Source organism: Sciurus carolinensis, chromosome 12 (assembly GCF_902686445.1).
Source record: "Sciurus carolinensis chromosome 12, mSciCar1.2, whole genome shotgun sequence".
Taxonomy (NCBI): Eukaryota; Metazoa; Chordata; class Mammalia; order Rodentia; family Sciuridae; genus Sciurus; species Sciurus carolinensis.
Window position 1 is genome coordinate 30,220,349 of NC_062224.1, and position 14,314 is coordinate 30,234,662.

Sequence of the window (14,314 nt, forward strand, 5' to 3'; positions counted from 1 at the left end):
TCCTCACCTGTGATGTGAACAAGAGACAGAACAATAGCTAAGAAATGACAGTCAACACCAATGTCAAATGATTCTTAAATGGTGCCACTGTTCATTGTACCAACATACCTTGGAAGAAATTTTCTAACCAAATATTTACAGTTTCTTGTAGACATCATGGGGAAGATTCAATTTCCCCAGCTTTCTCCATACTCTTCTTTCCCTATATATTTGTTTTATGAAGATTTAAAACAATTAGAAATACAGTTATCTCAAAAGTTATAATGTATGGCTAGTATTTGTGCATCTTTGCTGAAATAAGTGCTTTAGCAAAGCTGATCATTTAATTTAGATAGCTATCAGTTTCATTTAGAGTGATGAGAAAGTACTGCCAACTATATATAAGTGTATTTCTTCATACTTTTAAATTCTCTTACAAGTGGCAGACCCATGAGAAAGACTGTAGACAATTTAAAAAATTCTAGTGTGTAAAGTTTATGAGTGATCCTGATTTTTTCTTCTAATTGCAGTAATTCCAAAATTTAAGCTGACAAGGTAAAAGGGCATCCAATGTCATGAGAGTAGATTGGTTGAATTGAGGTCACATAGTTCCCAAAAGGAATAGAGTTTTGGGACCATCTGTTTATAGTTATCATTGCTGGACATTTCTGAGTTAGCAAAAAGCTGGTGATTGCATCACCTATCTTCCAAATAACCACAACACCCCAAACTTCATTTTTTGAGAATATTTCATTTCCTTCTTTTGTGTAAAGAATCTTAGAACTACCAAGAAGCTTAGAATTGTATTTAATATTCACACAGTAGCTTATTACACAAGTATTCAATTTTTCATTAGTCAATTTATCTGACATCTTATTAAATCCAGAAGCAACTTTGCAAAGTGGGGCAAGAAAGTGGCTCTGAGATTCAAGCCACTATAGTTCCCAGTGCAGAACTCACAACCCAGAGGCTCTGTGATTTTGGATAAGTTTTTTATTCTTTCAAATTATCAATTCCTTTTTCTTCAAATGGAGATACTAATATCTATTCTGGACAATTGTTGGAAAGATTAAATGAGGGATACAATCAACATGTCTGATAAATGATAAGTGTACAATAAATATTTGCATTTCAAGTTCTTATGGGATGTTTGTTTTTCCTGAAGTGCAGGATTATTTAGTATAATTAATGACAAGAATCTCAGTTTTGAGTAAGTGTCTCAAAGAATTTTTTCATAAAATCCTCTTTTAAGGGTATTAAACTGATTGATTCTGAGAAAATTTGATTTCATATTATTAAAATGTTATGAAATGGGAAGTAGGTTTGTCTGTGGGACCAAAAGTTCTTCTTAAATGCACACTGTACCTTTCTTGTGGGTCTATTATGATGGGCAAATAAGAGATAATGAAAATCAGTTGGAAAATTGGAATGTGGCAAACTCCTCGTGGCTTTGCTTTTTTCAAACTTAACAGATATATACTTTCAAGTCTTCTAACTACTTTGTAAGTAATAATTCATCCAGATAATACTCCTTGTTTTCTGCATTCAACTAATCCACAAATTGATTGAAGGTGTATTAAAGTCGGACACTGAGCCTCTTCCATATTAAACACTACAGAGTCTGCAATAAAAATAAATGATGAGATTTTATTTTAATTATTGATTCACAATCAACACATAGAACTTGTTTCCTTCTTAGACTCATCATGGAAGGGATAATTTCTATACTACAAAAAATTGAAACCTAGGGAGATATGATTATCACACATGAATCAGTTATCACACAATTGATGATTATCTGCTTATAAAAAGTTAAGTTGTGTGACCTAAACTTTCCTAAAGAGTTGGCCAGAAATGTAATCTATCACTAGGGAATCAGGTCACCAGGAGATAGCTAGGTCTTGAAAATGTTGGATTTTAAATGAATGTCACAGGCAGGTGAAAATAGGCTAATAATGACAAGATACTACCTAGGAATGGGGACTGGATCAACAGCTATTTTAAGGACCAGATGAATAATTTAGGAGAAGGTGTGGGTAGAGATGTTGGTGCTAGCTAGGTGTCAGAGCATGAATGCAAGACTTAGCTTTATGTTATTTTATTCCATGGGACAATATGGTGCCAGTTGGGGCAGGTGGGGTTGGAGGAGGAAAATGAGTTTCAAGAGCAGTACACACAGTAATACCTTAAAGAAATTTCAATTTCTTTTTAAAGAGTTCACCTCTGACCTTGGCATTATTAATTTACACATTAACTATTGTTTGACTTTGTTATCTTCCTCATTCAGTTTAGTTCAATTCATTGTATTTCTTGACCACCATTTGTGTACCACAGACCTTAGAGAAATGAAGAGTAAGAATCAAGGAGCTTACAGTTTAGTCCATAAGAAGTCTGGACACACATTCTGCTCTTAATGATTCTGAGATGCTTTTTGTGCCATTGACCATGATGACACAAAAACAGTGACAGGTCAAACTACCAGCTCTGAGCACCCCTGGTAGTGTAGTTATCCAACTGTGCTGGTTGTCATATTCTTTTGCCAGGCAATCACAGAAAAAGAAATCATCATTTTCACTTAAGAATGTTCTCTAGCGAGACATGGGGACATATACCTATAGTCCCAACTATTTGGGAGGCTGAGGTAGGAGGATTGCTTGAACTCAGGAGTTTGAGACCAGTCTGGGAAGCACAGCAAGACCCATTGAGAGAGAGAGAGAGAAAGAGAGAGAGAGAGAGAGAGAAAATTTTTACATAGCAGTATAGCAGTAAAAGTTTTTAAGTTTCATTAAATATTAGCTCAAATAGGTATCTTTTACTATTTACTGTGACTGGGAAGCATGAATAAAGTACTCCTGCTACACAAAGACTATTTTGAGATAAAAGCACTTGTGCAACTAAACTGATCGCCATTGACCACCATATTTCATGGAACATTTTTTAATAACAGGACAATGGAATGGACCTGTTACAGCAATAATGTGGGGTAGAGGCCATGCTTGAGTCCTTCCAGAAGGTGCACCACATCCTATCTGGGTACCTGAGCATGTTGTTCATCACCACCATGGAGGATCTGGAACCACAGTTCAAAAGACTGAAGGTTGAACAGAGGTGCTGATACTGATCACTACTGGGAAGAAGCAGCTGAGAAAGAAGAGGAAGAATGCAGAGAAAATTCCACATCCCCGGAATGCCAAACTGACAATGTGGGGACAACTGAAGAATCTGAAACATCACATGGAGCAGATAATCAAACAGCAGGGAGGCACTAAGTCCCTAGCCACCATATTTGTGGTTATGATGGCTATTTTAAGCTGTCAAGTAGAGTTCATGGGGAAACTTACTGGACTTATTTCCCAGATCCACATTTAGTACACCAGGTGTGTGGGCTGGAGAATCCATTCCAGTATTTACTAATGACACTCAAATGATGGAAGGTTTTTCAGATAAAGCTATTACAACTTTCATTCAACTGGATTTAATTATACATGATATAGGGAAGTTTATCTATATGTTGGTCCCACAATAAACAGGCTGGCTGTTTAAAAGTGAACCCAGAGGAAGATAGCATATGGGGAGCCAGAATAGTCAATTTCACTGGCCTCTGGGACTTAAAATGGTATGTTCATACAGTTACAAAAATGGGACTCTCCAATGACAAAAACGTGTTTCCTATGGAGCATCGAACAATACCTTATTGCCCTAGTCATACTACAGCAGAATTGAGTACATTCCCTAAGTGCATGGAATGTCCTAATATTTTGTCCCTGTGACATCAAGTTCCTGGCAGTAGTGGATATATTTTGGATTGTTCTCACAGAATTGATGAGACAACCGTGTCAGGGATCTATGACTCCTGGAGGATTTCTTAGTAATGTGCTTTCAGTGGTGGTGGCATGCAAAAAGACCCATGGCATTTGATAGCTGCCTTAGATTTCATTAATTATACCAGCATCTCCCTAAATAGCCTCCCTTTACTTCTTAGGAGCTGTAAATTGGCTTCATGCTATAGCTTGCAAGTCTGTGTTCAATCTCCTTATGTTTTAATTTCTGAAAATAGAAAAGTAAAAAGAACTGGAGAAAAATATCAAGTGACATGTCACAAATGTAATCTAATTGCATTACTAGGTGTGATAGACATAAGGAGTGCCTGTGTTACTTCAAACCTCCTTTATTTTAATCCCAGCTAACATTTCAGATTCCTGGTATTTTGATGCTGGAGTTCAAGTATGACATGCCCAGTTAAGTAGATCCCAGTGTTCTACTACTGATCATGTTGCACTTGGAGTAGTCACTTTGATATCTGTTTCTGTCTCTGCCATGACATTGTGATATCCTTATCCAAAAACATTCAAAAGTGCTCATTTTCTTAATAATTTAGCTCAAAATACTTCCAAAGCACAAAATCAGGAAAATGTTGATGAAAAACTTGAGATTAAATTAAATGCTTTGTAAGCTACCTTCAAAAGTTTAGTATATGAACTTGCCATACTTAAATTTAGACAAAGGCTTCATTGCCCTGCTGGCTATAAATGTGTCCCAGTTGCAAATTACACTTCCCAGTGGGATTGGGAAAAAGTTAAAAATCTTTTAATGGACATTGGTCAGAGAAATGATGACAGTCTAGATCTTATAGAGTTACATCATATCACCCAGGATATTCAGGAAAGCAGGAATAATCTTGTCGATCCCGCATGGCTTGCTGAACAAATACTTAATGATTTAAATGATTCTAATCCTGAAGATTTGTTAAAACATTCCATATGTCACTTTTTTGAAATCATGTGTTTACTACTAATTCTCTGTTGTTATAAAAGAGGATGCTGTGTCTTCTGAGAAGAAATCTGAGAACATCAAATAATAGCACATCACTTGCACTGAAAACATTTAAAAAAGGGGAGATTTTATGAGAGGTGACTGAATTAAGGTTCTTGAATGTCCTGTGACAGAGGTGATGTCTCACCCAGGAACATTCAGTGCTAAACTGCTGTTTAAGATTGTCCCATTGCTATGGTGGCACCCTGTTCAAAAGGAAGCTGTGGAGCTATTAAGTTTGTGACCTTGAAGTTCCAAAACCAGCTTCCTGGGGCACAGGGGGCTGGGGAGATAGCTCAGTTGGTAGAGTGCTTACCTAGCAAGCACAAGGCCCTGGGTTTGATCCCCAGCACCACAAAAAAAAAAAAAAAAAAAAAAAGAAAAAAAGAAAAAAAAAAGAAAGAAAATTATGGGCACAAATCAATAATAATAATAATAATAATAATAATAATAATAATAATGCTTATACCTATTTCCTTAATTCTGCTTGTTTTGAAGACATTTTCTCACAATATATCCTTCAATGATATAACCTATATAATAAATGTACTGAGCTGGCTCATGGTCATTGCACTCCTCCAGACTGTAATATCCACTGGGTCCCAGATGTTTTCTTGTGTGTCTGTCTGACTTTTCTAATCCCCCATCGCCCCTCATTTGGTTTCATGAACTAACCATCATGCAGACTGTGACAATATAGTCTTCCACTGCTGCTCTACCCTGTAAATATTTTTAAAAGTGGATTTTATATAATTATTTTTTAATTTAGTTTTGTATGTGGTGCTTAGGATTGAGCACAGTGCCTCATGCACACAAGGCAAATGCTCCACCACCAAGTCACAACCTCAGCCCAAAGTGCCTTAATATTTTGAAGGCACTTTGAATTAGCTAAATTTTGCTGGTACACAGGGTATTTTGACTTTTATTTTGGTAAACTGGACTTCAGAATACTTGCCCTTATCCTTAGGGTGCAGCTCCACATACATATTTAGTATGCCAGTTCCTGAATTCAATCCTCCATTCCCCAAAGGAAGACAAAAACACAATGGTCAACTTGCTTTTCAGGTCCTGTTACCAAAGGTCTTTCTAACAAAAACAAGAAGGCTGCATTTGTGATTGCCTCTGGCACTTTTCTCCTTTCCCTTACTGAAAATTTTCAGTCTGTATTTCATCAAGCACTTTGGGTTTGTGATATAAAAAGTCAGGTAGCTCATGGCCATGGTGGCACAGATCTATGATCCCAGACACCAGGATGCTGATGCAGGAGGTTGGCAAGTTCCAGGCCAGCCTGGGAAAATTACCAAGGCCCTGTCTCAAAAAGGGCTGGGATGTTCTGAAGTGGTAAAGTGTTCCATTGATCAGTCCTGAGAAAAAGCATCTGAATAATAAAGAGAATCAACTGAGGACAGAAAAGGGAGCCCCTAATTAAGTAGATGGGAAGCAAATTTTATTCAAACACAAGTTTCCCAGGTATCTTGTAAGTTTCCATAGTGAATAATATATATACATGGGTGTACACTAATAGATATTGGTTTTAATCATGGAAATTATAGTCATGAACTTGCTGTATTATGGAAAATATTTTTTCAGATACTTTTCTACAATATATATAGAACATGATTTTGTAAATGAGGACATGGAGAGTGAGATGCTGTGTGTACTTCAGTTTACTAAGCAGCATATTTTCAAGTATCAATAAAGTGCCCTATCAGGTGAATGATTAGTAGGTGAGAACCCAGTTTTTATTTGGCTCATCATCAAGATGGGCTAGGCACTACCCCCTTCCAAGCTTTTTATCTCCTAGGAATCAGGCTTTTCTAATGGCACTAAAGCCAAGTACCTTGGTGAGGGCAGATCCACCCTGTGTGTATACTCCTCTGGGCACAGACTGGAAGTTGCTTGCTTCTCCCACATACCCGCTGCCAGCATCTCAGGCCCCTTGCCTCTAGGTCTAGCCCTGTTGCCTTTCTCCCATCTTTGTTGCTCGTGCCACTCTTGCCAGGAGTGTGCAAATACTGACCTTTGACTACATTACTCCCCTTACAACTTTCTGGATATGGTGAGCAATATCCAGATACCACCTGGTGTATCTACTGGAGTTGAACCTATAAGACCTCCCCTGCCCAAAGCACAGGAACTGTATCCTCAGGCCAGTGGAGGATCCCAAGGGCTCCTGGTCCTGTTTCCACACACCAAAAATGTCCTCTTGGCAGAGGCCAGAGCCTCAGAGGCACCTTCCCTCCCCCTTCCCTAAATTCACCTCTGCAAGGCAATGATAAAGGTGAAAGAGTAAGAATGAAAAACATGTTTGAGAAAATGCAATATTATGATTAAAAATAATTTGCGCATGTTTGCACACTGGATTTGTCATCATTCTGGATCAGTATCTGAGCTCCTGTTCCCCTATTCTTAGTACATTAATTCAACAAGCATGTGCAAAGGCAGTGTGACAGGTGCTGGAGTGACTATGTGGAGGTGATATGGTCCACTGCTCAAGAATCCATATTATAACAGAAGTGTCCTACCAGCAAATTTCAAACAAAGTAATAGACACTATGGAAATATCTGAAAAGAGCAGAACTGGAACACTCAGATGAAACCTGGAAACCATTTTCCCATCAATATTGCAGCCTTTTTTGGTGGAGATAATGAGTATGTGGATACCACAAGGGTAAGGAGACAGTAGCCAGAAGAACAAAGAAGCACATGCTAACAACCAGAGGCAAAGAAGAGCTCTTAAGGAATTATAAGTAGTGAAGTTGGTGAGAAGCCAGAGCAAGGGACTGAGAAGGGTAAGTGGTAAGAGGAGAGGATGAATTAATTCCAAACAGGTAAACAATTTTTTGTTCTACGAGAAGTTATTTGGAGTATTCCTGAGGATAAAAGGTAGGCCCTTGGCATAGTAAATGAAAATACGATAAATTGGCACAAGTCAGGAGACAACTGATGAAGTGCATTGGCTTGACTCTACTACTTCAGGAGTCTACATTTTGGTGCTACAGAACAGAACTGGAGGACACCTTTGTTTTCTAACACCATATGCAGGTGGATGACATACAGCAATAGCAGAAGGAATGAGAACATGGAGCCATGTTAGAGAGCATAAATAAGGATGTTTATTTCACTAAGAATGTTTATATTGTCCTATTTCTCATTTGATGAAATGAGCAAAACATATTTAACAAAACATATTTAACTTAAAATGTATTAACCAAAAAAGGGACATTTGCTATTTTTAGATTATTTCAGAAATTGATATATTAATACATTAATCTAAATTTGCTCCACTGTGTTTATAAACTACTTTGGTTTAAGTTCTCTGACTATACCTCATTGCAACACCTGTCACAATTTAAAGAATAAAAATATTATTCATAATGCTAAATTGAAAAGGGAGTTATAACTCTGGGAATATCATTTTAAAATGTGGCCTTACCAGAAGAGTTTCAGAACCTAGAAATAGTTATATTTAGGTAAAAGAATAGACATAATATGGAAAGCTACTAAGATAGTTTTGATTCAATGGACAATTCTAATTGATCTATTAAATGCTAACTATGAAATCTACACTGAGCCATACACACTATTTAGATAATAGAATAGACACGTAATATGGAGAACTACTAAGATAATTTTGATTGATTCAACAATTCTAATTGATCTCTTAAGTGCTAACTATGAAATCTACACTGACCTATAGACATCCTCAACCCAGGTGTAGGAAGGGAGCGGAGAAAAGCTAAGGGAGGGCCTGCTCTGCCAAGAGACACCCAAGAGCCTATCTAAAGGTCCTGGGCACTGAAGGCTGTAGTTTTCTCCTGCTTGGTGGCGGCATAGAGTGTTTTGTCTCACTAGGGCAATTTAAAATTCAAATGAAAAGAGCATTTGAAAGTCCCTTTCATCCAATTTTTGCTATCCCATTAAATCAAACTATTTCTTTAACAGAAATTCAGAAGTTTTCCCTCTGGAATTGTTTAATACATTTCCTGGAATGGATTAGGCAGGAAAAAATGAGAAGAACATCTTACAACATTGATCACTGTCCTATTCTGTTAGATAAAGATCTCACCAAACATGAGTAGTGAAAAACACACAATCTTAAGGGACATTCAATATTGTTAAAAGGAATAAACATTTTTAGCAAACTGCTGAACTTCATTCTCATACCATCAAAACAAAGAAAGCACTGTTCTATTTGTTTTTAATTTAGAAAGGTATCAAAGTCATAGTACCTCTTTTTTCACATAAGAAGCACATATTTGAGGTTTAACATAAAATTATACAAATAAAATTTGTAAAAACACAAATCCATATTGAACCATAACACAGATAACAAAGTAAAAATGAAGAAAACTGGCCACTATATTCAGTTGGACACTGCTCTGTCTTATACACTAGAAAGACTTTTATAAAATAATCATCTTATATAATCAGAAGATCAATCTTCAATATTATCCTGCAAGATGGGTTTCTTTACCATCTCCTAAAAGCAAAAACAAAAGGGCAATTAAATGTGTGCCACTGTGACAAGTTTTCAAATGTCCACTTTCATGAGTTGTTTCAAGTCCTAACTTTATGCTTTTCTTGAAGTAATTTCACATCCCACACATATTTATCAGTAAAATGCAGCTTGGGTAATTGGGATCTCACCCTGGAGTTCCCAAATTATATTAAATTTATATATACTCAGAATAGACTTTGGGAGCACAATATTCTCATTTTGAAAGGTTGATCTTACTAAGGCCTACTAGAAGCATCTCTAGAGTAAGCCAAATAAAATGTTACCACAAATGTGAATTTCCAATAGGCTCATTATATCACAAGAAAACAAATGGCTTTGTGCAAATGATCTTAAACTTATATCTCAGATTTAAAAGTTCTTGTTTTGGTTCATAGATTTCACTATTACCTGTAAAAAAGAAAAAAAAGAGCATTAAATCTTAAAGAATAAACACTTAAAATGAGACTCCACAGTTGAAATACAGCACTAAACAGAACACCAAAATGATTAGGCTGTAAAAAAAGCATTTTGTTAAGCATCTCTTTTCATGCAAGAGCCAAAGGAGACTCAGAGAGATGATAGCTTGACAGGTCACAAAGCCAAATGGCTCTAGACTCTGGCCTAGAGTTCCAGGGTGTCATTGATATCATACTCAGTAAAGAAAAATAATTTTTAAACATAGTTGTAAGAAAATGCATATGTAAAAGTGTGTCTTGAGGGTCAAAATGTTCAGTCATGAGATATAAAAGGGTAACTCTCCAATGTAAAATGTTTTAATATTTTGAATAAAATAAGGGTATACAAATAAATACCATGAACTCTAGTACCAGCAATCATTTATTCCCTATTTATCAAGCACAGATACTTTAAGGTATCTGTTGAAGGATGAACCCCTACTGTTGAACCATACAAGCTTAAAATGAGAAAGCTCTCTTTTTAAAGAACTTCTTTATTTATTTAAAGTAAGACTTAGTTTCCCAAAATGAATTCACAAATGAATTATCTATGTGGTGAAAATAACGACAGCAAAATTCAAAGCACAAAACAAATTTCTCTTTACCATCCACCGTACTTCTAGTCATGTGTTCAGATATACACAGACAAGGCCTTCATTTCAAGTATAATTTAAATCCAGGCAGAAATGGTGACAGAAAATTCATTTCCCTAGCCTCAAGCTTCCATGTAAGGACTTGGTACTCTCCACCTTCTTCATGAGAGGAGAGATTTGCCTAGTGGCTGGATGGATCACATTGAATGCACTGGCTTGCCTCTCCATCTCTCTTTGAAAGATATATCTGCCTATGGTAATGTGTGGCTCTGCTCCCATGTATGCAGGGAGCATCTTGTTTCTGGGACACCAGTTAAGTGGTGGCTTCTTCCACTGGAATTGAATAAGTGTCCAATCTAAGATGGAGGATCTGGAAGCCCACTGTGGCTTCATGGCTAAGCCCATCTTCCCCTTGAATATTAGCTTTGAGCAGTGCAGCTAGTAGGATGATCTCTATCCCTCTGCCTTTTGACTTCTGATGGGGGGTGGGGGGAATAAAGTGTCCTTTCCTGCCTACCACACCACACCACAATCCAACAAATGGATGGTTGATTGTAGAGACTTACAGAAAGGTTTTCTTCTTCCTTGACTTTATGATGTTTCTTCTTTGAAATACTGTTCACTTGAAAGAGAGGTAGAGCTGAAAGGGAGATGTTAAAAACAGAAATATAGTGAAATCAACAAGAGTAAGGTATAACAAATACAAATATGATCTCACTCACTTCAAGAGGGTACACTGAAAGTTCACTGGATTTTACTATAAATGATGTGCTGCAAAAGCATTCCTTCAAAAAATTTAACTAATACATACACACTTTCCACATTTTACATATATTTGGTAACTCTTCATGGTGTAAAGAAAAAATTGATATCATTGCTTCTTTTTCTGGAGCACTCAATTGTTATAAGGAAATAAATATACACTCAGGTATAATAAAATTAAAGAAGTTTGTCATGCATGAATTTCAATGTTAAACTGCAAATGGCTTATGCATGAAAGAACTCTACACCAGGTAGTATATAATTACAAAATATATGTACTTTATCCCAAAGACCCAAGGAATAGTTTGTGCAAAGCAAACCCAAAGAATGATGTGTATATTTAAACAACTTGTGACAATACTGAATGAAAATAAAAAGAATTGGAGGAAGTTGAGAATTACCTCCAACTTCCAGAAGACAGAAGGAAGACAGAGCATTTTACGAGTAATAAGTGTTATGCTAGGTTAATGTGGTAAGAATTAAAATTCAGATAAGACAGGCACTGCCTTGGAGATGCAAACCAATCTGTTCAGTTGAGGAAAAGTACCAATCAAAAGTCTGTTGAATACAATGTTTCATCATGAAAATTGTTAGTCTGTGGCATCTGGCTTTGCCTGTGTTGTACCTAGTTTGTCACCTTTAGGGTAGAAAATATGAACCAAAAATGATATTTGAGAATAAGGAAAAAATTACTGAAGTGAAACACCAAAATTTATGTGAGTGTTTGCAATGCCATTCCAAAAACGAAGACTATCAAATGTACTCAAGGGCCTGGGATGTGTCTCAGCACTTGAGAGCTTCGCTACCTGGCTTGAGGACCTGTGCTCCCTCCCCAGCAAAAAGAACACAATTTAAACATTGACTTAATCTGTACTGTTTTTTTTCCTTCTAATTTGTTAGGCACAAAACACTGGAACATAAAATTAATTAAACCATCAAATGTTATCTTTCATGAAATTGGAGTACTTTTTTAAAGATTTGAGTTATCAGAGTATGGTATATATATATCAGTGGCAGCCTGTGTGTACAACACCCCAGGTTCAGTTCTCAATGTTACATAACCATTTTCAAAACAGTATATTATCAGAAAACAATTCTTTGTACAATAAAATTATGAGAGATGTATCCTTCCTGCTAATTTTTATTTTTACATGTTATCATAAAAATCAATAAGGCACCAAGAGAGCTCTACAATACCTCCCCATCAATAAAACAGAGCATCCCAGAATTATTCAATAATGTACATCCTTATAATTCAATGAACAAAACCTATATGTGGTAATCTAGTAATACAAAAAAGTTGTTAAATGACGGGAGTAAATTTCATATAATGCTAAGAGATGAAATAAATACTTCATGCTATGAACATGGAGAAAAACTGATTTAATAAAGAGTGGGGTTGAAATCACAGACTAGAACAATAATCATTATACTCATTTTCCTTAACATTACAACAAAATGATTTTAGGATTGCACTTCATAATGGAAGTAGTCCAGAATGATTAACCTTGCATAAAAAGGAGATGGTAAACAAATTCTCTACTCATACTATTGCGATTATTTTACTTTCTGGAATCATGGCTAAAAATCTTTACAAGTCTCTTGTTTTGTAACATCTCACCCTAATCCCACCTTTCTCTATCTTTTTACACAGTATGTTGGCACATCTGACAAATTTCTGTTTTCTTTCTTCATTCACATGGGTTATTGTGACCTTCACTTCACATGCACAAGTCAATGGAATGACTCTGTAATTTACCAAATGAAACAAAAAGAATTCTATCACAAACTGAGCCCCTAAGGAAAATAGAGAATGCAACTCACCTTGCAGCCACAGTTCTGCATGTTGTTATTTCAACATGGCTGGCATGCATTAGGATCATTGATGTTTCCTGAACATTACAACATCTTTCAAGCTCATTACTAATTTCTGCTAGCCTTTCCTTCATCCTGCAAAGATTGGAAAACAAAATCATTAGTTTCTCATTTTCCCTAAATGAACTGCATTCTTCAGAAAGTGCCATGAGAGTAAATGGAGTTTTCCACTCAACAGTGTTTTAATCCTAAATGTGTCAGAGCAGACCTACTGCGTACAGTTAATTTTAAGTTTCAAACTGCTTGAATGAGCTACATATATTCCTAGGGGGAAAAACTAAAAGTTCAAACTAACTCATAGCTCAAACAGAGGAGGAGGGAGAAATCGCTATCAATGAAGTGTGGTCAACAGGTGACACCTCTGCCCTCTGGAAGTTCTAAGACCCTGCAAGATGCTGTTAACAGTACACTATTCAGAGGGTAACTGTGAGATGATGCATATGCTGATTTAGGTGATTCTAATGGCCTATTTTAATACTATGTACATTTAAACACCATGATATGCTGCCTAAATATATGCAAAAAAATACTCAAAAAGTCAAGGCAGTAATACTTGCATTTAGTAAAAACAGTTTATGCCTTTTCAGATGTACCCCTCAAAGGCATTGTCAAACATATGCTCTCACAATCTGCATAGTCCACACATTAGGTGGAAGAAAACAAACATTGGGTCCTCTAGAATAATTCAGAGCAGCATCCTCCAGGGGAGAACCAGAAAACTCACTTAGTGGTCAGAAGAACTCAAGCAGCCTGGAAGACAGTTAGCTTATGACATCCTTAGCAAGGCACTGGAGGGGGGACCAACAATTTGTCCTCCATTCAGACACTTTTCACTGGGCCAAGGAATTTGTTTTCACCACTTTCCAATTTATTATTTTCTTTATCACGTGTTAACCATTTCTTATATCACAAGTATGAGTGAAAAACTGGAAAGGACAGATTGTCTCTAGCGACCCTCTAGGGATAATATGAAAGATCTCGAACAAGGAAAATTCACTGACCAAGTACCAGAATGCACCCAGAGGAGGAGGATTAACAGATAGCAACTCTTTGGGTTTCAGTTATAATCTTTCTCTTGCACTTACACTTATTGATGTATTTCTTGGACGGGATGCTAACAAGAGAATTTGTAACCATGTAACTCTTAAGATGTTAAACATGACATTAGATAAATACTTAAAGATTAGGTGATCATTTTGGCAATAAAACTACATTACTGAGAAAGATGTAAATGACATAAACCCCCAAAGGGGGGAAGATATAGAAAGTGCCCTGCACTCATATTCTAAAAGTCAGTTTATTTACCACCAATATGGTTCCAACTTAGGCTGCCAAGT